General features: G+C 36.0%; 1 long non-coding RNA gene across 1 annotated transcript in view; it reads right to left on the minus strand.

Moving 5' to 3' along the window:
• LOC103352404 (uncharacterized) overlaps positions 1–25,326 on the minus strand; it is a 136,518-nt gene extending 111,192 nt beyond the window's left edge. The window contains exons 1-2 of the long non-coding RNA XR_011386853.1: positions 25,217–25,326; positions 22,327–22,469 (exon numbers count right to left, since the gene is read on the minus strand). This is a non-coding gene — a long non-coding RNA (uncharacterized lncRNA). The remainder of the gene's footprint in view (positions 1–22,326; positions 22,470–25,216) is intronic.
• Positions 25,327–25,729: the final 403 nt, after the last annotated feature.

A 25,729-nucleotide genomic window follows, 5' to 3' on the forward strand; every position in this document is an offset into this window, starting at 1 on the left:
GTTCCTGGTGTTCGGTGTGAACCCCTATTTACCTCTCTCTCTTAAATAAAGCTCTCACTTTCCTATGTACCTTTCTCACTAAATAAAAGCTTAAAACGTACCATGCTGCCTTGTTTATCTCTGCTGGTATTCAGAATTCTTTTCTAAATATTAGGCAAGAACCCTCTTGGGCTTATTAATATCCGGGATTTAGTAATAAGCCCGTGGTGAAATTGTAAGGCACCCCAAATTCCAGTACCACATGTGGCACCCCAGGTAGCATTTCTAGGGAACTTTAAGGGGCCACATTTCAGTGCAGATTTTAGGGGGTCTTCTCTGATTTCATATCCACTTGAGAAGAACACTGTACAGTGTGTCCAGTTACCTAATCATTAAAGTATTTTTATCCAGATAATTCTCTAATTGTGGTGGATAAGCATCAGCTAACTATCACTAGAGAAATTGTTTCCATGAGGAGAGCCACCTTCACTGATACCTGCCTTTCTGGGACAGCCACATCTAATAAATATGGAGCTATAAGATTTAGCCTTCTTTTAGTTACAAGCAGCTGTTTTAAAGATACTGCTTATATTCAGAGATCCTAAAATGGATGCCTGAAATTGTCACTGGGCCTGCATTGCTGTTCATTATCTCCAGCTGGTACTTCCTGTCTCCTTTTCTCTTCAACAGAGGTTGATTTCCTGGTGATCCTTAAAATCTCTCTGACAGATTATACTTTCCAGGGATCTCCATGCATGTTCCACCCTTTGCCATTATCCACCTGTTTGTAAGATCATTACACTTCAACATAAGATTGAAAATCCTGGCCAGCACTATGGCTCACTAGGCTAATCCTCCACCTGCGGCACTGGCACCCCGGGTTCTGGTCCTGGTTGGGGCACCGGATTCTGTCCCGGTTGCTCCTTTTCCAGTCCAGCTCTCTGCTGTGGCCTGGGAGTGCAGTGGAGGATGGCCCAAGTGCTTGGGCCCTGCACCCCATGGGAGACCAGGAAGAAGCACCTGGCTCCTGGCTTCGGATCAGGGCAGTATGCCGCCCAAAGTGGCCATTTGGGGGGTGAACCAACAGAAGGAAGACCTTTCTCTCTGTCTCTCTCACTGTCTAACTCTATCTGTCAAAAAAAAAAAAAAAAAGAATGACCATCCTACAACATGTTACTATGGTAATATAGTCTCCTTGTATGGCTCTATGTCTATCTCCTTAGATCAACTCAAGCTATAAGCAGTGGTTTTTTTCTTTCTACTGGTTTTGAAGCTTAGTGTAAAATTTTGTATTGGTCTAGCCAAGCATTCATTTTCTCACTTAATCCTAATATCCATATTATTATTTATAGTTTCATTTTTATCTTATTATGCCTATTTTAGGGAGATGTAGAGAGGTTATTTTATTCACATCGTCCAGTTAGTAAATATCTGTGTGAGAATAAACAGTATGATTTACCATAAAATTATAGTGGAACTAGAATTTTATAGTTGCAATACACAAACTAATCAAGTATTTAACAATGAACTATTAATTCCCCAAATGCTTATCACAACTTCCTTGAAAGTAACAAAAGACAGACAGACAGACACACACACACACACACACACACTGGATATTAGTTTGTCCTGGGGTGAGTGTTTTGTGTGGAGGTTCAGGCACTGTTTATAGCACCCATATTCCTTTTCAGAGTTTGTGTTTGATTCCTGCTGTGCCTCAGTTTCCTACTGATGTACACGCAGTAAATGATGGTTCAAGTACCTGGGTCCCTGCAACTAAAGTGAGGGACCTGGACTGGGTTTCTTGTTCATGGCTTTGCCCTGACCCAGTATCAAGTGATGAGGACATTTGGGGAGTGAACCAATGAATGGAGATTTCTCCTTCTCTCTAACCCCTTTCATTCAGTGTATGTCTCAAATAAAATGAGAATTAATACATAAAATTTTAAAAAATTTCTCCTTCAACTTTAATATATTGTCTATATGTCAATACTTATATAGATCACCTTAATAAATCTGAGTAATTTAATATTGTAAATAAATAAACAAAATGCTATTAGGTACATAAATTGTAGCAAATTATTTTGCTCAATTTTTTGCTTCTCGCAGAAAAATTCTTCTGCTGTATTTTATGTTCCCCTGAGAGAGAATTCTAGTTGGTACGTTTAATCTACAGAAGAGAACAAAATATTTTTAATTGTAGCATATTAATACTATCAGATAATACCTGGAAAGCACTAAAGCAGAATATGCCCAGGCAGAATGTAGACAATAGAAAGGGAACTTCAAGGCTAACATGGGGCCAATCACAAGAATGACTGCAATGAGCAACCCACCAGAGCGATCGCCACTTTTCCTCTACGACCTAGGGCTTAGCTTTTTTTTTTTTAACTGTAGAAAATTTAGATGGAAGCCATTCCTAAGAAATCTTGAAACTAAGGTATTTTAGCGATTGAAATCAGAGTAGAATGAATAAAGCCCTCTAAATTTTAAAAAATAGAATTGAAAGCTTTGAGTTCCTGGAATAAATTATAAAACCAAAGAGAGGTGCTCTAGTTTTGTGTACAATATATCTTTAAGGTTAAGTATTGATAAAATCAATTCAACATGTACACACACACACGATGAAGGCACTTCAAAAAAGTTTCTATTGGGATGGGATTAGGGTCCCACACTTAAAAGATACTCCTTTGGATGCTCCTATCCCATATCGGAGTGCCGGAGTTCCAGTCCAGCCTCTGCTCTTTGTCCCAGATTCCTGCTAATAAGTACCTTGTGAAGCCATTGGTGGTGACTTAGGGATTTGGGTACTTGCCCACCTGAATGGGAGACCTGGAATGTATCCCTGGCTCCAAACAGGCCTAGCCCAGCTCTGACTGATATTAGTATTTGAGGAGTGAATCACCAAATTGGAGATCTGTCGGTCTCTTTTTGTCTGTTTATCTGTGTGTGTGGCTTGCTGGCTTTCTAATAAATAAAATAATTTAAATAACAAAAAATTGTTGAAAATGTAATTATAAGCCAAAATTATTCTGAAGCAAAAATCTTTGAAATCCATGAATTTTTTTCAAAATGGATGTTTTTCATGAACTTTTAAAAGATTCCCTCATATATTCATTCATATAACCACACCATATAACCATGTGCACAACATATACATGCATAAACCACATGTATACATGAATTAAGAGACAAAGGTGTTTTCAAAGAGCATCCAGTTTCCCATGTGATTTTTTTAACCAATTAGACATTCAAAATTATAAGAGAGATTACATAAACAGCTTAATCAATGGTAAATGTTGGAGTCAATGGCATGGCTCTGATCTATGCCAAATAAACTTGCCTAACCAATTAGCAAGTAGTGAGGACCAGACTTATTTGTTTTACCCAGTTGAATCTTAGTAGAAGGAAAAAAGGAACTATCTTACCAATTTTGTTTACTCTCTTCACCCAGTTTCTTTAGTAATGTAGCTCACTTCTCTAGTGAAAGAATAAATATTATTGATGACAATCAAAGAATGTGATTCTAAAGATGTCCCTTTACATAAGTTTATTGTAATCATGGTTTTTAATGTCTCCATTTTGGTTCAAAATTTCTTATTGGTGTAGAAGGTCTGTGTAAGAAAAAACTGTGCTTGTATATAAGAACCATCAAACATCTTGTGGTTTCTTTTTAGTGTTATCTTGTGAATTCATAGTTTTTAAAATGCATTATAAGCCACTCTCTCTTCTATAAGCTGATTAACGGTTTAATGAATGTCATTTGACTATAAGATAGCCTCTGTTTATGACTGCAGATTGTGATGCCAAAAAGTAGAGTAACAGATTTTTCCTCAACTTTAACAAAGTTATTTTATGAATACAGAAATTAAAAAGAGGAAGGTCAACTGCTTCACACAGGCTTCGATAAATTATGACCATCTTAACATTAATGTAGTTATGTAATCATCAACCATTTGTTAAATTAATATAACTAAATAAGCCAATTTATTGATCTCTGTTATGCAAAAAATGATTTTAGTGACTACTAAGATTATACAAACAAGACTGTAATAAGATAGATTCCATCAATAAAGGAGACTAAGCACAGCATTGTGGCATAGCTGGTAAAGCTACTGTCTGAGAAACTGGAATCACATACGGGATTGTGTTCATGTCCCAGCTGCTGCAGTTAAAATCCACCACCATGCTGAAGTGCCTGGGAACGCAGCAGCAGAAGGTGGCCCCTGCATTTGAGCCCCTGCCTTCCACGTTGGAGAAAAAGCTCCTGATTTAATCTCCTGTGTGGCAACCATTTGAGGGATGAACCTGTAGGCAGACCTCTTTCTCTCTCTGTCTATCTCTCTCTCTCTCAGTGATTCCGCATTTGAAATAGATAAACAAATAAATCTTTAAAGATAATAAAAATAAAGCAGACAAATATAATCTGGAAAAATGATACTAGAAATGACCATTGTCGTTCTATTTTAAATGAGGAGTGTAAACTTTTCCCTTCTCCCATAGTGGGAATAGATTTGAAATGCACATGACCATGCTTATTCTATCCCCTCACACATTCACATAATAAAATCACCACTCATGTGAATAAGTAAAATCCAGGATGCTCACTGGGACATGTGTTTAAGCTTGTAAGGCCGTGTCTCCCACTGTATTTACCCTTTATTCCAGAAACTGCATGCTAATCATGCAGTCAATGCCACAAGGAAACGGATAGTAAACTAACTGACTCAGTCTCCCAGGCAAATAAAAGACATTCTGCTTTCATATTTAGGCCTGGAGCAAGAGGCTTTATTATGCTGAAATCTTCCACTTGTTCATTGTTAAGAAATGAGTTTATTGCGTATTTGCTTATGTAGCAATGATAGTTTGAGTTTTCTTTCTGCTTTTTTTTTCAGTTTTTTAAATTAAAAGAAAGCATTGAATGATTTGTATTAAAATTTACAATGTACTAGGTAATGTACTAGAGAGACAATAAAAAGCTGGTTATGTGTCTCTTATTTCAAGTAAGGTATTTATACTGAAGTCTCAGATTTCTGACTCATGGTCAAAAACCTTTAATTGCAGAAGGCATTTTAAGTTATACTGAGAATATAAATTCATATTCAGAGCACTTACTATGGTTTTATACTAAATGCTTTACATGCAATATCACATTTAATTCTCATGACTAAGGATAATAATGTCAAAAGCAACATCTAAATGAGGGTTTCAAATGTGTGACTACTATTCTGCGTTATCTATGTAAACTATCACATTTAATTCCCAGAGCAACCCTCTGAGGTAAATACTATTATTATCTCTATTTAACAGAGAGGGCATGGAAAATTAAGTAAATTGACAGATTACACAGCTATTATTGCTAAGATGTTCTGATGCCAGAGGCTTTAGTATAGAACTGTAATATAATAGATAATCTTAGCTTTAAAAATAACAGTGGAAAAATCAGAGAAACATCAGCAAAGAGAGAAATTGGGAGCTACATTTGGATATTGGAGGCCAAACTGGTCTTACGTAAAGGGAAAGGAAAAGATACCCATAATGATATGGCTGGGATTAATATCTTTGAAATGTGGAGCTCAGAAAGATGAAAATATTTTATCCATAACAAAATCAGTGAGGATTACTGGGGCTGAGGGAACTCTAAAAGAAGAAAAAAGGGAAGAGCTCAGAGAGTAAACAAAAACATTTCCTTAAGCAAAGCATTCTATCCAAAAATCTAGTGAAAGACAGTTTCTTATGTTAAGACGGAAAGCCAGTAATGGAATCATACCTAGAGAAATTTTATTACATAACCCAGAATGGTTAAATTTACTACTTTATCAGATTCAAAAGGATTGGTGAAGAAAAGACTAGAATTTCAGTTGAAATATCTCAGCAAGCAATCATGGAATATAAAACTTGTAGTTATTGTGCATGGGAATTTGGAGTAAAAAGAAACACATAGATAATGCAAACTGGGCAATTATACAATTAGTGAATCTTAAAATGAATTGACATTTGGATTTACAGACTATGTTTCAGTACAAAGATATTTTACAATATTATGATTTTTGTGCTGGACTGCAACTATAACTTTCTATTTTGTATTACAGAAGAATTCATTAGTCAATTTTTGACATGGTACTCTAGCAAGTCTTGTGTCACTTAATATTTTTTCTATAATTGTATTAATTCTATGAATTTTCTACAAAAATTCTTCATATTAACATGTTTGTTTATGCATACATAGTATATACATAAATATACATATGGATACATACATATACATACTTAGAAAATAGGTAGTTTTCAAAAGGAAGAATAGATCAAACCATTCTGATAAAATAACGTAAATTATAGAGAGGCAAGTTATCAGAATTGTTCTACAACAGGGCATGTATTCATTTTCACATAAATGCTACATACCAAATCATTCCAATTCTTAGGCTTGCAATGTAAATTTTAATTCTTGTATTCACAGTTCTTGAGATGGACTGTCCTCAGTTGACCTAGAGTTTGTTTGATGTGTGATTGCTTCAGTTTTAATCCATAGCTTTGGGTGATCCTGTGACTGGTTGGTTGTAATCCATAGAATGTGGGTTATCCTCTGCCTAGCAGAGAGACTGCCTGCATAGCCCATGCAGGAGTTTAAGAGGGCATGGCACACCACGCCTCTCAGAAAAGACCCTGGTTGGGGGCTCAGCACACTGAGATGCACATTTGACCTGACTGCTGGCAGGCAGTCGGGAACCCAGGCACATTATCCCCACCTGCACTTCCTGTTGAAAGGCCTTGTAATTGTCAACTAGGTAAACAGCTCCCAGTTAGACCCAAAAGACCACCTGGATGGCTATGTGGGCTATGTGACCTTCAAGCTGATTGGAGAAACATAGAGATGCCAGTATCAGCTTTATCCTATAGAATTAGTATTGCTACCCTGAGCTAGCCACTCCCATTTGACTGCCCCATAAAAACTTGTGCCTGATTGTTAATAAACGGACATATTTACCAAAATTCTCTCCAGTGCTTCTTGTAGAAGAACTCCATCACCCCACCATCCTGACAGTGTGGGCCTCACCAGAGAAGCCCACAGGTGAAACTAGTTTCACTCTGGCTACAGATTGCAAGGTACCTTGGGAAAATGCTTCTTATAGTATGAAACCAGATCACAAAACTATGTAAGGTGTCTGGTTTGAAAACATTGCATTAATCAAAGTAGTTCAAAATACCAAGCCCAATATCAATGGGACCAAGCCCAATAACTGAGAAGCAGTCTACTCCCAGTGCATGAGGAGATGAATAAATATTTACAGAACAGTAATCCAAATCAATTATGAGTTTGAGAAAATAAAATTGATAATTCAAAGACCAGATGAAATAGATTATTTTGATTATAGGAACTTTTCTATCAAAAGACAGGTTGGTGGAAATATTGGAAATCACATTCATTGGTTTAATGAAGTGAAAGTTAAGAACAATATAATATAGGGATCATTATGTATTAAGAAATGAGTACAGTCAAGACTACCAAATCCTGGATTTCTTTGTTCTAGTAACTCCCAGAGCCATGGATAGCAGTCTCTGGGGAATTCTAATAACCTAACTCTGTGGGTTTTTCAATTTTACCCGTGTGCTTCAGATGGCTTAATAGAGTACACCTTGTAGTGAAAGAATATGTTAAGTGAATGAGAAAATGGGGGATACAGCAAATAAATGAAGACATCCAAGTAAGAGAATGTACTTCAATGGATAAATGCATCAGTTCATTAGCACAACGGTCCAATCTGTAGCAGAGCTGGGACACAAATCTGCACACTCCAATATGGGATGCAGGCATTGTAACTTGTGTCTGAAACCATATGTTAGATTTTTGTCCCAACTACAAACCTCTTAAAGTCTACCACACAGAAAATAAAAGATTTTTCTTTTCAAAATTTAAGTTTGTCAGCACTCTGGCCTCAGAATCAGTCCTTAAGGCATTCGGATCTGGCTGAAGAGCCCATGAGAGTATTTTAGGCATGGAAAGCCAAGACACTCTGTCAAAAAACAAACAAACAAACAAACAAAAAACTATATGAAAGATCTCTGCAAGTGAGATCCCAGTAGAAAGAACGGGCCATCAAAGAAGGAGGCACCTTTCTCTGAAGCGACGAGAGAACTTCCACCTTGTCTAAATAAGATCAGAGTTGGCAAACTCAAAATGCTTCTATAGCCTTGGCAACTCATGACAAGAGCCTAGGGTGATTACTGACGTCATCAATAAGAGTGTCAGTTGTTAAGTCAACAACAGGAGTCACTGTGCACTTACTCCTCCTGTAAGATTTCTGTCCTTAATGTGTTGTACAATGTGAATTAATGCTATAACTAGTACTCAAACAGTACTTTACACTTTGTGTTTCTGTGTGGGTGCAAAGTGTTGAAATCTTTACTTAATATATACTAAATTAATCTTCTGTACATAAAGATAATTGAAAATGAATCTTGATGTGAATGGAACGGGAGAGGGAGCAGGAGATGGGAGGGTTGTGGGTGGGAGGGAAGTTATGGGGGGGGGAAATCCACTGTAATCCATAAGCTGTACTTTGGAAATTTATATTTATTAAATAAAAGTTAAAAAAAGAAAAAAATGGAGTAACTTAAAAAATGTAAGTTTGTTACATTAAAATAATTTTATTCATTGAATACATATATAATGATTGAAACAATAGCCCATAGATAGGAAGAAAATATTTGTAACATGTTTTATAACATACATGGTGAAGAAGCTAGACAAACAACATACAACATATTGGACCAGGAAATCCATGTTTGGCATGTGTGCCGAGGCATGCTTGGGCACACACAAAAGTATACACACACATTTAAAACAGTCAATGATGACATAAAATGTAAAATTCATAGTAATAACAAAAACATGAATTAAGAGTCAGTGAAATAGCATTTTCCACCTATCAGGTTATAAAACGTGGAAAAGCCAGACAATGTCATGTACTGGCAAAAATGGCAATTACAGATTAATTCCACACATTTTTGGGGAAATTTCTATACAGATTCTGTAAAATTATGTAACACTTTATAGAAAATGTAAAGATGAACACATAGACAACTCAGCTATTCCACGTCTATGTATATGGCATGAACCTGCACCATTTAACTCATTAACCTGTAACTGCACATGACATTTGAATTCATATATAAATAAAATCAAGTTAAAATTCCATTGCTGAGTACAGTTACACTAACTGCTGTTATGTTGCCATGAATGGTTTGCAGTCACCATTTTGGACTAGCTAAATAGTAATATTTATATCACATAAATGTGAAAAATTTACAAGAATAAAAGTGTGAAATAAGTTTGAAAAGCAATAATAGGAAATAATTCAAAGGTTCAGGCATTTTGGATTGGACAAAGAATTGCAGTAGACTCATACATTCCCATTCTTTATAAAGATTTATTTTATTCATTTGAAAGGCAGTTACAGAGAGAGAGTGTGTGTGGTGGAAAGAGAAGGCCATGCCAAAATGGCCACTGGCAAGGGAGCATCAGATAGTAATGGCTTTGGAAACCACATGGCAATGGAGCCTTCCTGGCAACAGGCTTTGATTGGATGGCTTCAGAAACTACATGGCAACAGAGCCTGCCTAGCAACAGGCTGTGATTGGATAGCTTCAGAACCCCACCTGCAAAGGAGCCTGCCTGGTAACAGGCTGTGATTGGTTAGGGCATAAATCACCCCTTGACCGAATTGGCTGCCTTGGCTATATAAGCTGCTGTACCAACTGAAATAAACGAGTCTGCGGGCTGCCCACCTCTGGCCCACTTTCACCCAACTCCCGGGGTCTGTGTGGTGACTCCGTGCCTTTGCCCCCACTGCGCTCCTCCTCTCAGAACAAATCCACAGCAACAAGAGAGAGTTTTCCATCTACTGTTTCCAAATGGCTGCAATGGCCATGCTTAACTGGCGCACATACATTTCCGTTGGAGTAGAATGCAGTAAAGTGGATAAGTATTAATTGGGCATCCTTGTTAGAAATTCATTCATCTAAAGATCCATAAAAAGAAGTAGAGAAAATTGTGTTATATTTACAGTAGAAAACATAAAGACTGAATGTAAAATGACAACCTCAGGTGAGCACACACACAAAATATGAACACATTAACAAATTTGAGAAGGATTAATATTATACTAAACTTTTTAAGCTTCCAAACTCATAGCCATCTGGCATGGGAATCGGCAGGGAAATAAGAATGTTTTACCAGATACACTGTGTTTAAGAAAAGATTAGGATATTCAAATCAAAATATCTGTTAGGCAGCTATACATTTAAAGCCAAATCTATAAATTAATTTAAATTAAAATGATAGACTTAAGAATCAGCCACATTCAGATAATGATTGATGTTATGAGATTAGGTGAAAACCTTAAAAACTATGCTCTAAGGAGGACAAGTCACAAAGGTAAAGAAAAAGTAAAGAAATAAAGAAAGGCAAAGCCCATTAAGGAGGTGCAGCAGCCTGCCCAAAGAAATCAGCTCTGCAGGTACTCAGTGCACCAGCATCATGGCTTTCCATATTTCAATGGAATAAATGAATCTGAATCTGACCAGTTTATGAAAAGAAAACCTGGCATTAAACCTTTGCATGTTCAGCTCTGATCTCATTTAGACACAAGGAAATATTTCCTACTCTTTCAAAGTCAGTTGAAACCTCAGTTCTCAGGATAAGCCTGCCTTGTCCACTGGGCCCTGGCCTAATTTAGGCGCATTGGTAGCCGCTTTTGTTCTCTAAATTCCTTTTATAGCAACAATCCCAGATTGGAATTACAAATCTAGAGTAGGACTGCTGTTTTAATGATTGCTGCCTCTACTGAGATTTGCAGAAACAAGAAAAAAATACCATTTTAACTGACCATTTTATCGCTGCCTTCTATGAAAAAGTTGCACAAAATACGTGTTTGTTGAACAACTGTTGACGAAATAAATAAATTTATTGATTACCATCTTGTTATTTGCACTTGTGGTTTAGCTCTGTGAATGATTCAAAAATGTTGATTATTTGGCAAAAGACATAAGGGAGGATATAATCTTTATTTTTGAGGATTTTCTGGACATTTCCAATGATCATATACAAATGTATGTATATATTCTTTCTACAGACTACCAACACAAGAACCTGAATGTGTTAATGTGAAAAAGAAGGGAACCAGGTAGGTGCTTAGGCTAATGGTTAAGATCTCGAGTCCCAAATCGAAGTACCTAACAATTGTCAAAGTGCATCCTGGGAAGCATCAACAATGCTTCAAGTATTTGGGTTCCTGCAACTGGCTTGGGAGACCAGGATTGAGTTACCAGTTCCCAATTTCTGCAGACAGATTGAACTAACAGAAGAAAGCTCTCTTGCTGTCACTCTCTCTCAGAAAGAAAGAAAGAAAGAAAGAAAGAAAGAAAGAAAGAAAGAAAGAAAGAAAGAAAGAAAGAGAAAAATAATAAATGAGCCCAGATAAAATTCAATAAATTGAATTGATAAATCCTCTCCCTCTTTATTCCCCCTTCTGTGCATTTCAAGGCATTTCATTTAGTCTTTAATTATGCAATGGATGTTACTGAAATAACCAAACATCTCTGATAATTGGGTTTTATTTTCCCAGAAAAGTTTCCTAAGAATGAGATCTTAGGAAAGATTTTTGCTGGAGAGAGAGTAGGTACTGTGGAAATAACTGAACTCACACTCTTTATTTTGAAAACAGCTTTCAAAATTTGAGAGCTATTTTCTTAATTCATTTTTTTCTTCCCTCTGTACTTTCGGGGTAACTGTTCTTAATTGTTGTGCTAAAGTCTAATTATTAAAAGTTTACACAATTAAATGTAAGGATTAAGCATTTATCAATTCCCAGATTTAGATATTAATCCAAGATGTACATAAATTGAAATTGGCATGTACATGATTTCAGCTCTACCAGATGTTCTGAGAAATCTTTGGAAACATAGGGATTACCACCAGCATATTGATTTGGTGGAACTGATTTGGCTAAATATGTGAAAATGAATGGGCTTATTCAGTGTTATTGCACACAAACAAATGTAGAGAAATTCATGATTTCATCCTGCATGTCTTTGAAGGCTCTTTAAGTTCACTTGTTTCTTCTGACGCTAGATCATTTGGTGTGGTACATTTTTGCTTTTAAATTGACAAAATGTGTAGTTTTCACAATCATCATGAGAATCTTAACAAATTCGAGGAAAATGTTTAATCTGATGACAACATGCTTGGATTTAAAAATCTTTCAACTAAAATAAACATGTCTTCTGGATCTGTTTGCTATGAACTTTTTAAAGTTCCCATGTATATAAATTCAGTTTAAAATTTAACAAGAGCTTTCAGGGATCCCTAAGTTAATTAGAAGCCACTTACACATTTGTACAAGTCTGAGTAAGATCAAACATGAATGGGTCCATTTCTTTATAGGAACATTTTAGATTTTTGCAAAAACTACTAAGCCATGACATCCAGGAAATTTCACATTAAGTTGACTAATGAAGGATTCTACTAGGTTATTTTAATAGAAAAAATCTGAGACAGAATAATAAATTGTTGTGTATAGTTTGTTGTGAAGTTAAAGAGGAATTTTTGGATATTTTCTTAAGATAATGAAGTTAAATCATACATTCCAACTTCACATTTAAAGAGGAATCATATCAAAAACACTGGTAATGTTAGACGATTATGTTAACACAAAATCACTCATTTTTTGGTTATCAATTACAGTAATAAATTGCAGAAATGTAGACATATTTCCTTAGTAATATTTTTGATTTATCACAGGTATATCTGACCTAATGGGTTATACCTTTAACCAATATGAATGTAATAATATTGGCCTTTCTAATGATCATACTGCCTTATATTTTCTTTGATGATTTTATTTATTTATATTTCTCATCTATTTATTTCAGAAAATGATTTAAAGCAATGTAAACTTTTTAAAAATTGCAACTTTATCCGATGACATTGAAGGACAAAAGAAGAAGCAGTTGAAAGGCTTATTCTAAGATTCCTAGCGTAAAAATTTAGATTAAATAAAGTATATCAAATACTCATTAGATAATTACTTTTATGAGATGCTAAAAAGTCTTATGTAAATCTTTTCATGATAGACTTTCTAAGAGAGTTCATTTAGTAATGCTCGATCATTTAATTGTTCTCAATATGTGAAATTTAGTAAAACAAATTTTATAATTTATGGTAAATGTCTCTGTGCACGGCCTTTTTATTATTGTCAGTCAAAAGAAAAGGTAAAACGCATCTTCTTGCTTTTCTCTGTCTTCAGGTTACAAAGTGTGCCAGACAATATTAGGAATATACCTGAAACCTAGCTGAAGGAAATGATGAAGAGACTAAAATTATCTGTTTTCCATAGGATTATTATGCCAACATATTAGCCATGAAGTATATTTTTCTAAAAACCCTGAAGTCTGGAACTCAATCCAGGTCTTCCACATAGGTGAAAGGTGTCAAAACAATTGAGCCATCATCTTCTGCCTCTAAGGCTGCATGAGCAGGAAGCTAAGTAAGCAGATGTGGGAATCAAACCCAGACATGCCTGCACTCCAGGCCACACACACACACACACACACAGAAAGACATCTTTTCTCTGGTTTACTTCCCAAATGGCCACAACAACTAGCACTGGGCCTTGCTGAAGCCAGGAGCCTGGATCTCCATCTGGATCTCCTTCAAGGTTGGCGGGGTCCAAGCAATCGGGTTGTCTTCTGCTGCTTTCACAGAAGCATTAATAGGGGACTGGATCAAAAGCAGAACAGCTGGGACATGACCAGTGCTCCAATACATGATGCCTTGTCATAGGTGGCAGCTCAACCTGCCGCTGCTCCACACCCAAGCCCCACCAGGCAGTGGCTTAATCCACATTGCCATAATGCCAGCTCAAAATATATATGCTTACATTTTCTACTTTCATAAATGTAGCTCTAGTTTTGAAAAAAAAAATACAAGAACCACTCTATATCTGTGTAATCTTCATGCTTGTATTTATTTTTTGTCCTTTTTTAGTTACTATTCTACTGTCTGAAAATTAAAAATTAATTTTTGAACTTTACATTGTGAAATAAACACAGATACAATCACTTCACAAAATATATAGCTTTTTGAATAACTAAGTAAATGCCCTGTACTTACAATAAAAAAAAAAATGGTGATTATCCCACAAGCAGCTCTCCCTGCCCTTGTCCCAGGAAATTGATCCCTACTCTGAATTATGTATCAACGACTATTTTCTTTCATGCTAGTATCCAAGTGTGCATGTGCAGAGATAGCTCTTTATTTTTCCCCAACAGGAACGAGAAATGATTTTCCTTTAGTGACTTGATTCGTATAGTCCTAGCTTAGTAATCTTCTTGATAGGTGTCTGTTTCATAATCCATCTGAGGTGGAGAATTTCCCTCATGCCAGATGTTGCCAATTGCAAATGCACAGTGCATTTCAGCTTGTTCCTCCACCCTCTGTGCCTCATGCAAACTAGCAGCCAGAGGCAAATCTTTGTGCAGGTCTAGGTTTAGTCTTCTTTTAAGATTTTGGAGAATTGTTATATTTCATCAGCAATGTATTTCTGATTATCCTTATTTTTTGTGATAGTAGGAGAACAGTAAAGATTAAGACCTGGATATGCCAATTCATTATGATTTTCAAAATGCAATATTACTCTTACTATAGAGTCTACCATATATCATATATCATGCATATATAGTCTATAGTAAGATAATAGTACGAGAGAGAGAGAGAGAGAGAGAGAGAGAGAGAGAGATGTCTCCCATCCTCTGTTTCACTCCTTAAACAGCTGCAATAGCCAGTGTTGGGCCAAAGTCAGGAGCTTAATCCAAGTCTCCCATGTAGGTGCAAGGGCCCAAGCACTTGGTGCCCTTCCTTTCTTTCTTCCTTCCTTCCTCCTTCTTTCCTTCCTTGCAGGGCATGAGGGTGGCAAAGATGGCACCGAGAGGAAGTTAGATGGGTGGAGTCTGAGTGGTTTACAAGAAAACTTGATTGGGCACAGGCATCAGGAAAGATGACGTCAGCATGTGAACAGCAAGTGGACCTTATGGAAACTGAGCGCATGATAGGGTAACCTTTAAAATGATTGGCTGGCTTCTCTTCCCCTCCCCTATAGCTTTGCAGTTTTTTGCTTTAAAAGAGACTTACTGTGCAATAATAAATTAGTTCCTGCTTGACTGGACTCCCACAACGTCTGATTGTCTCTGGGATCAAGGGAGGCTGGTGAATGGGCGAGCGGCACACTTACCCTTTTCCTCGGACCCGGTACATCCTCGTTCAGGTGGACTAAGACCCTGCACTTCCTTCCTTCACTCTTTCCTTCTTTCCTCCCTTTCTCCCATTTTGGAGCTAACACTTTTAACTTACATTATAGTCAAAACCTTACTGCTTCAATATATAGTATCACAAGTAAAAAGTTAAAAGTCACTAGTTCAGTGACAATACAAGCAAGTGATATAAACAACAATTAAATGAAAAGATGGCCATTTCACTCATATACAGTAAATTTTAAAATAATCACAGATCACTAAAACTACAGCAGTATGCCATTAATGGGTATTCCTTATTCACCAACTTTTAATATAAAAAGATGCTCTTATTCACTAATTACAAGTTGTTTTAAAAATACTATAGTGAAACAATAGAATTAGTTACGTTAGAATGATTTTAACCACTGTAACCATTATTGTTATGAGGGTTCTTTGGTCAGTAGATCCTCTTCAATAGAGGAATTGTTTGAAAGTGACTTTGTAATCACCAAGCTTCTTTGCTATTTGTTTGTTAACATGTAATTTACATAGTTCATCTTGTATATTTTTTACATTATACTTGGAATTTGCCATTTTTATAAGATCTGATTTCTTTTGGTATAGAATAAATTTTTCAAACCATAGTCTGTATGTTTGGATTGCTTGTTTATAATGCAAAACCCTTATTTATTGGTCTTAGAGTGAACACAGATTCAAAAAAATATAGAGTACTGATTTTTATTTATGTATGATATAAATACATTTATAAATTTATATTATATAATATATATGCACACAGATGTAAAATATATCAAGATTTTTTAAAGAATTCTCCCAATTAAAATACAGGACAATAGGTAACTTCTTCTATAATTCTATAACTGTACGTTAACATTGATTGTAATTATAATATCATAATAATCCGTAATACATCTCATATTTTTGCTAAATGTTTTGGCCCACAAGCACACAGAAGATGGTAAATGATAAAATCTAATGATTACTTTATTGCTTTATTTGCAGTAGTCATAGAGTACTTTCTGATTTGTACCAATACTATATTATTGTCTCAGTAAAATTACTGAAAATATTTATGCATATGCTCTCTTTTTCTTTCCTCATTTTCAGTTTTAGTCTTCCTATGTTGATAGGACAAGTAATCTTTTCATATATATATATATATTTATGCATATATATATATATCACTTCAACTGCTGCTTTAGGCTTTTTTTCAACTTTTATTTAATAAGTATAAATTTCCAAAGTACAACTTTTGAATTATAGCAGCTTCCCCCCCATAACCTCCCTCCCACCCACAACCATCCCATCTCCCACTCCCTCTCTCATTCCATTCACATCAAGTTCATTTTCAAATATCTTTATATACAGAAGATCAACTTAGTATATACTAACTAAAGATTTCAACAAACTGCACCCACACAGACACACAAAGTATAGAGTACTGTTTGAGTACTAGTTATGCCATTAATTCGCATAGTAAAACACATTAAGGACAGAGATCCTACATGGGGAGTAGGTGCACAGTGACTCCCGTTGTTGATTTAACGATTAATACTCTTGTTTATGACGTCAGTAATCACCCGAGGTCTTGTCACGAGCTGCCAAGGCTATGGAAGCCTCTTGAGTTCACCAACTCTGATCTGATTTAGACAAGGCCATAGTCAAAGTGGAAGTTCTCTCCTCCCTTCAGAGAAAGGTGCCTCCTTCTTTGATGGCCTATTCTTTCCGCTGGGATCGCACTCACAGAGATCTTTCATTTAGGTCATTTTTTTTTTTTGCCACAATATCTTGGCTTTCCATGCCTGCGAAACTCTCATGGGCTTTTTAGCCAGATGCAAATGCCTCAATGGCTGATTCTGAGGCCAGAGTGCTGTTCAGGGAATTTGCCATTCTGTGTGTCTGCTGTGTATCCTGTTTCCCATGTGGGATCATTCTCTCCTTGGGCTTTTTTCATTCTTCTATAACCATGTTTCTCTAGTTAGTTGAATTGTCTGATACTAATACATGTATATTCCTCAGAAAAGACTCAGGAACAAAATTCATCAAAATGCTGCTGGTATGATTATCCAAGTATCTTAAATATGCATTTAATATCAGTTTGTTACTGAATAGAATACTATTCTTGCATGTCTTCTATGTGGATGCATGGTACCAAGGACTTGGGCCATCCTCTGCTGTTTTCCCAGGGCCATCAGCAGGGAGCTGAATTGGAAGAATACTCATATGGGATGCTTGCATTTCAGGTTGGGGCTTTAACCCGCTATGCACCAGCGCTATCCTGATATTTCTACTTTTAGTAGTCACGTGCTAGGGGGTGGATATTTGGCATAAAGATTAAAGGGCTGCTTGAGACATGCACACTCATAACAAAGTCCTGGGATTGAGTCCCAGGTCTGCTCTCAATTTAAGCTGCCAGTAAATGTGGATTACATAAACAGCTCTTGCTTTGTACTTCCTCTTGTTTAAATAATTCATATATAAATATATACACATGCATATTCATTTTTATGCCTAGTTCTCCCTCATTTCTGAGTTTAAGTTTTAAGTTTTTACTCATTTGTGTTCTTCTGTGAACTCAGAAAGTTTGTCTCACTAATTTATACTCTTTCATGCGTCATTTAGAAACAAATCTGTTAGCTTCTGTGGAAACAGAAGGTAACGGTTTCCTCTTGTCTTGTCCATATGCCTGTTGGTGAACTATTATGGTAGGGATGTTCTTGTGCTACTTTTGAAAGAGATATTTTATTAATATATCTTTGTTGTTCATTTTTCAGGAAAGTAATTTGCCTCAATGTATGGAGGTAGAAAATGCTCAGGATGGCCTATTCTCTTGCATCTCTACCCATCCTCCTCCTCATTCTTCTTGTCCTCATCCTTCAAAACTCCTCTCTCTCCTCTCCTTTATCTTTTGCTCAGGGGGTTCTCTTTTGTGGTATTCAAAAAGATGGCAGTTTCTATTGTTTTCTGTGGTTGTTTCACTTTGCTTAGTTCTCTTCAACTTTCTCCATGTGTAACCCCATCCTGATCAATTCTACTTTTCTACCAGAAGTTTTCTTCAATAAGGGACCCTGATGGTATTAGTTAGTTAGCATGCATACAAGGCTCAATATTTTTCAGAGGTTCTTGTCAAAGCAACATACTAATAATAGCAATAAAAGTAATTCATACCAAAACTGGAAATAAAGAATCAACATGACCTCATTTTTCTACCTACAAACATCAATAAGATTTTAGTAACTATATGGTGCATAAAATTCATAAACAAATCACAATTTTTAAAAAACATGACAAATAAGAAAGGTAGAATAAAATTATATTTATTGTGTCAATACAATCTTTTCATTCATTAGTAACAAATTTACCATAAAGTTTCCACACCTAAATGATAAAACACAATCTTATTATACTACATAAGGTGATTAGAAAAATGAAAAGAAGAATACAATTCTCAAATGTAAGGAATAAGAATAATGGGCTGCGGTCGGCACCGTGGTGCAGTAGGTTAATCCTCCGCCTGCAGCGCCGGCATCAGGTATGGGTGCCGGTTCTAGACCCCTCTGCTCGTCTTCCAGTCTGGCTCTCTGCTACGGCCTGGAAAAGCAGTAGAGGATGGCCCAAGTCCTTGGTCCCTTGTGCCCACGTAGGAGACTGGGAGGAAGCTTCTGGCTCCTGGCTTTGGATCAGTGCAGCTCCAGCCATTGTAGCCATCTGGGTGTGAACCAAAGGAAGGAGGACCTTTCTCTCTGTCTCTTCCTCTCATTGTCTATAACTCTACCTCTCAAATAAATAAATAAAATCTTTAAAAAAAAAACAAGAATAATAGGTTGCATACAAATATTGATTCTCCGAAATTCGATGCATGCATTTAGTACAACTTCCTCTATAATCCAATGTAACATAACCGGATAAAATACACCAAATACTTCATATAAGTGATATAAAGTAAACAGAATCATCACAAGAGTATAAGAAAATAGTTAACATCTTCAATGTTTACCATATATTATAAAACAGAATATAAATTCTCTGTAAAAACAGCTAAACCACATTGTTGTTCTTACTTTCAGTAATTATATTTTTTTATTTTATTCAAGGTCTACAAATTTCAAGTATTTCATATATACAGATTCAGGAATCATATATACAGATTCAGGAACATAGTGATACTTCTCATCATATCTTCCCTCCTGCCCATGCTTCCACTCTTCCTCCTCCTTAACATAAAGGCACAACTGTACTTTATAATCAAAAATAAATTTCTGAAGGTTTAATGGTATAAAACCACATTAACAGCAACAGTTGAAAGTGGCTTTAGAGTAAAGTTTAACATGTTATATGTATAGGAAAGAACTTCCACTTTGACCATGGCCTTGTCTAAAAATTATCAGAGTCAGTGAACTCAGGGGGCTTCCATAGCCTTGGCAGCTCATGACAAGAGCCTAGGGTGATTACTGAGGCCATAAACAAGAGTGTCAATTTGTTAAGTCAACAACAGGAGTCACTGTGCACTTACTCCTCATGTAGGATCTTTGTCCTTAGTGTGCTGTACATTGAGATTTAATGCTATAACTAGTACTCAAACAGTATTTTTCACTTTATGTTTCTGTGTGGGAGCAAACTGTTGAAATCTTTACTTAATGTATGCTAAACTGATCTTCTGTATATAAAGAGAAACGAAAATGAATCTTGATGTGAATGGAAGGGGAGAGGGAGTGGGAAAGGGGAGGGTTGTGGGTGGGAGGGAAGTTATGGGGGGGAAGCCATTGTAATCCATAAGCTGTACTTTGGAAATTTATATTCATTAAATAAAAGTTTAAAAAAAAACATGTTATATGTATATTCAAAGTACCAGGAGGAAGTACTAACATGACAGAACCTGAAAAAATATGGACTTCTACATATTAATCTACATACATACATGCAATTTGGATTTATATTGGGAGCAAGAAAAATGCATACAATATTATATTCCATATATATTTAGTTGAAAATGTCTTAACTATTTACATAAAACTAAAAACAAACAATGTAATTTGTACAAAAGGGATGAAACATGTTGATTTGTCAACCATACAACAAAATCCCTGTCACTTAATTTTTATTTCTTTGCAAGCAAAGAGGAGAGAGAGAGAGAGAGATAGAGAGAGAACCACCAATCCAGTGGTTCATTCCCCAAATGTCTGAAAGAGTTGGGCCTGGGTTATGGCTTAGATTGAGTCAGGAATTCAGTATGAGTAACACTAGCTCAGTTACTTGACCACCTACACATCCCAGGGTATGCATTAGAAAGAAGCTGAAGGCAGAACCAGAGTCAGGACTGATCAGGAACATGGACATCTCAACTGTGTCTTATCTACCAGAACAAATGCCGGCTCCTTTTTGACATGATTGAAAGATTTAATTTTAGATAGTTCTAAAAGAACTAGAAAAAATGTCCTTCTCATTTTTAAATTAAATAGTTGGAAGCCATGAAGGGAACGTAGTGTTTACATAAAAAGCAGAGTAAAAGTTCAATTACTGGAATATTTCAAGTATCTACCAACTTCGGTGGCAGATTACTTTTATAGATGTTTGGGCATTAAAGATTCACTACCTTCTAATAGGCTTATGTGCAAAGGGAAGTACACCTTTTGTTTCTTCAGTTGTTGCAAAAACACAGAACATAAATTTTATCTTCTTAACAACTTTAAATGTCAATCCTAAGCACAATATTGGTACAATATATCTCTAGGACTTTTTATCATTGTGGATGACTATAACAGTTGTGCTTGCAAAACAGAAGGTAAAGAAAGCTTCTGTGTTATTTTGTTATAATCTACTCCTTTAGTATAACTGGGATTGTATTTATTATTTTTTCTTTCTTTACTCTTGTTTAAAGGCCAATTGTGAGCGTATTTTGTTTGTGCTGCAGGGCCTTAGTAATAAAATGTCTTTAGCTGATACTCCCCCCACCTTTGACATTTAAGGCATGCCAAATCAAACTAGAGTTTTATTAAAGCTTTCATGCTCACTGCTTTTATTTCATTAATTTGCTCCATTTCTATAATTTCAATATTTACAAAAGACATCTATCTTGATCCATGTCTAAAGTGTTCAGTTTCATTTTTTGAATTTTGACTTTCTGTATTTGATGAAGTAGGCTCAGGTGACAAATCACAAGGTGTTCTGCCCACCTCAGTAGGATTTTCAGTTTCATGTGATTTTGATAGAATACAACGACTTTCTTTTATACTCAAAATTTCCAGGAATTCAACATCCCAGCCATTTTCTGCTAACAACAGCCAGTCTGTAGTTTTCTGACCATGTAACCATGGAAAAATGACTCTAACACAATAGTAATGTGCTATTAATGTTTGTGATTTAGACTCAGAATCCTTCGGAAAGAATTGGTGTTCTCTCTTTGTCTCTGTCTATGTCTCTCTCTCGCACCTTGAAATGTATTTAAACAATCAGAATTGGATGTTAGGAATTTAAAGATAGACGCCCTATAAACCTAGTCCAATCTTCTCCAAATAACCTAAAGTGAAGGTCATTTGATTAAGCTATCTGGACTCTATTTCTTACCCTAGACTTTTCTGTTTCCCCTGAAGGAAGCAGTGTTTCCATGTAAAATATTCAAAACTAATCTTAACTTCCTCATTCATAGAAAATCTAACATCATTTGTAATTGTAGCTCCTGCCTTTCCACAACATAACTTTCATCAGTTAAACATGTGATATAGATACCTTGGCATAGAGAAAAAGATAAAATGTGTTTTAATAAAAAATTGTAATTTATAACCATTATGGCAAAACAAATTTACTTTGATTCCATGAGGAAAACATTTTACATTTCTTTTTCTGATTCATGTAGTAAACATATATTTGACAGCACACTATGAACCAAATCCATCATCTTTTCTGGAATGACTACTGAGGACGAAATTGACAGTATTATTGCCTTAAAGATTATTTTGAATAATTCTACCAATTAACACAATTTCTATAAGCGTACTAAGAAGTAAAAGTATACGATATAATGAATGTAAGACTTACATGAGTCTTCATTTTTGAGATGAAAATTAAATTAAGACTGGGGTGAAAAGTTCTGTAGATATCTGTTAGATCCATTTGGGCTATGGTGTCGTTTAAATCTACTGTATCCTTGTTGATCTTCTTTCTGGTTGATCTGTCTATTTCTGAGAGTGGAGTATTGAAATCCACCATTACTATTGTATTGGAGTTTAAGTCTCCCTTTAAGTCCCTTAACAAAACTTTTAAATAAACCAGTGCCCTGCAATTAGGTGCATATACATTGATAATCATTATATATTCCTGTTGAATTGATCCCTTAATCATTATATAGTGCCCTCTTTGTCTCCACTGAGATTTGGTACCAGACATGGTTGCCCACTCTCACCACTGCTATTCAATATAGTTCTGGAAGTTTTAGCCAGAGCTATTAGGCAAGAAATAGAAAATAAAGGGATACAAATTGGGAAGGAAGAACTCAAACTATCCCTCTTTGCAGATGATATGATTCATTATTTAGGGGATCCAAAGAACTCTACTAAGAGACCATTGGAACTCATAGAAGAGTTTGGCAAAGTAGCAGGATTTAAAATCAATGCACAAAAATCAACAGCCTTTGTATACACAGGCAATGCCATGGCTGAGGAAGAACTTCTAAGATCAATCCCATTCACAATAGCTACAAAAACAATCAAATATCGTGGAATAAATTTAACCAAGAACGTTGAAGATCTCTACGATGAGAATTACAAAATCTTAAAGAAAGAAATAGAAGAAGATACCAAAAAATGGAAAAACCTGCCATGCTCAGGGATTGGAAGAATTAATATCATCAAAATGTCCATTCTCTCAAAAGCAATTTATAGATTCAATGCGATACCAATCAAAATACCAAAGACATTATTCTCAGACCTGGAAAAAATTATGCTGAAATTCATATGGAGACACAGGAGACCTCGAATAGCTAAAGCAATGTTGTACAACAAAAACAAAGCCGGAGGCATCACAATACCAGATTTCAGGACATACTACAGGGCAGTTGTTATCAACACAGCATGGTACTGGTACAGAAATAGATGGATAGAGCAATGGTACAGAATTGAAACACCAGAAATCAACCCAACCATCTACAGCCAACGTATATTTGATCAAGGATCTAAAAACAATCCCTGGAGTAAGGACAGTCTATTCAATAAGTGGTGCTGGGAAAATTGGATTTCCATGTGCAAAAGCCTGAAGCAAGACCCCTACTTCTCACCTTACACAAAAATCCACTCACCATGGATTAAAGACTTAAATCAAATTATTAGAGAACAATGGAGAAACCCTGCAATATATAGGTACAGGCAAAAAACTTCTTGGAAAAGACCTCAGAGGCACAGGCAGTCAAAGCCAAAATCAACTATTGGGATTGCATCAAATTGAGAAGTTTCTGTACTACAAAAGAAACAGGAAAGTGAAGAGGCAACCAAGAGAATGGGAAAAATATTTGCAAACTATGCAACAGATAAAGGATTAATAACCAGAATCTACAAAGTAATCAAGAAACTGCACAACATCAAAACAAACAACCCACTTAAGGGATGGGCCAAGGACCTCAATAGACATTTTTCAAAAGAGGAAATCCAAATGGCGAACAGATACATGAAATAATGTTAATCATCACTAGCAATCCGGGAAATGCAAATCAAAATCACAATGAGGTTTCATCTCACCCCAGTTAGAATGGCTCACATGCAGAAATGTACCAACAACAGATGCTGGAGAGGATGTGGGGAAAAAGGGACACTAACCCACTGTTGGTGGGAATGCAAACTGGTCAAGCCACTATGGAAGTCAGTCTGGAGATTCCTCAGAAACCTGAATATAACCCTACCATTCAACCCAGCCATCCCACTCCTTGGAATTTACCCAAAGGAAATGAAATTGGCAAACAAAAGAGCTGTCTGCACCTTAATGTTTACTCTAGCTCAATTCACAATAGCTAAGACCTGGAATCAACCCAAATGCCCATCAACAGTAGACTGGATAAAGAAATTATGGGACATTTACTCTATAGAATACTATACAGCAGTCAAAAACAATGAAATCCAGTAATTTGCAACAAAATGGAGGAATCTGGGAAACATCATGCTGAGTGAAATAAGCTAGTCCCAAAGTGAGAAATATCATATGTTCTCCTTTATTGGTGACAACTAACCAACCACAAAAAAAGAAACCTTTTGAAGTGAAAGGGACACTATGAGAAACAGTGACTTGATCAGCCATTGTCCTGACTGTTGATGTACAATTTAATACTTTATTCTTTTTAGTACTGTTTTTGTTCTAGTTAATACTATGGTTGAACTCTGTAATTAACACACATTTATTCTTAGGTATTGAAATTTAACTGAAAAGTGATCCCTGTTAAATATAAGAGTAGGAATAAGAGAGGGAGGAGATGTACAATTTAGGACATGCTCAATTGGACTTGCCCCAAATGGTGGAATTAGAAATGTGCCAGGGGATTCCGATACAATCCCATCAAGATTGCATGTACCAATGCCATCTCATTAGTCCTAGTGATCAATTTCTGTTTACTGTTGATCACACTGATAGGTCTAAGAGTCAAAGGGATCACAGAAACAAGACTAGTGTCTATGAATACTAACAGATAGAATTAAAAGTGGGAGAACGATACAACATGGGAAGTGGGATACACAGCAGACTCATAGAATGGCAGATGTCCTAAACAGTACCCTGTGTCAGAATTAGCCCTTAAGTCATTCAGATCTGGCTGAAGAGCCCATGAGAGTATTTTAGGCATGGAAAGCCAAGACACTTTGGCAAAAAAAAAAAAAAAAAAAATCCTAAATGAAAGATCTCTGGGAGTGAGATCCCAGTAGAAAGAATGGGCCATCAAAGAAGGAGGTACCTTTCTCTGAAGAGAGGAGAGAACTTCCACTTTGACTATGATCTTGTCTAAATAAGATTGAAGTCAGCGAACTCAAGAGGCTTCCATAGCCTTGGCAACTCATGACTAGAGCCTAGGGAGATTTCTGACATCATAAACAAGAGTGTCAAATTGTTTAGTCAACAAGAAGAGTCACTGTTTTCTTACTCCTCATGTGGGATCTCTGTCCTTAATATGTTGTCCAATGTGAAGTAATGCTATACTTAGTACTGAAACAGTATTTTACACTTTATGTTCTGTGTGGGTGCAAACTGATGAAATCTTTACTTAATATATACTAAATCAATCTTCTGTATATAAAGATAATTGAAAATGAATCTTGATGTGAATGGAATGGGAGAGGGAACAGAAGATGGGAAGGGTGCGGGTGGGAGGGAACTTATGGGGGGGAAGCCATTGTAATCCATAAACTGTACTTTGGAAATTTATATTTACTAAATAAAAGTTTAAAAAAATAAAAAAAATAAAGCTTGG

This window comes from Oryctolagus cuniculus, chromosome 2 (assembly GCF_964237555.1).
Source record: "Oryctolagus cuniculus chromosome 2, mOryCun1.1, whole genome shotgun sequence".
NCBI lineage: Eukaryota > Metazoa > Chordata > Mammalia > Lagomorpha > Leporidae > Oryctolagus > Oryctolagus cuniculus.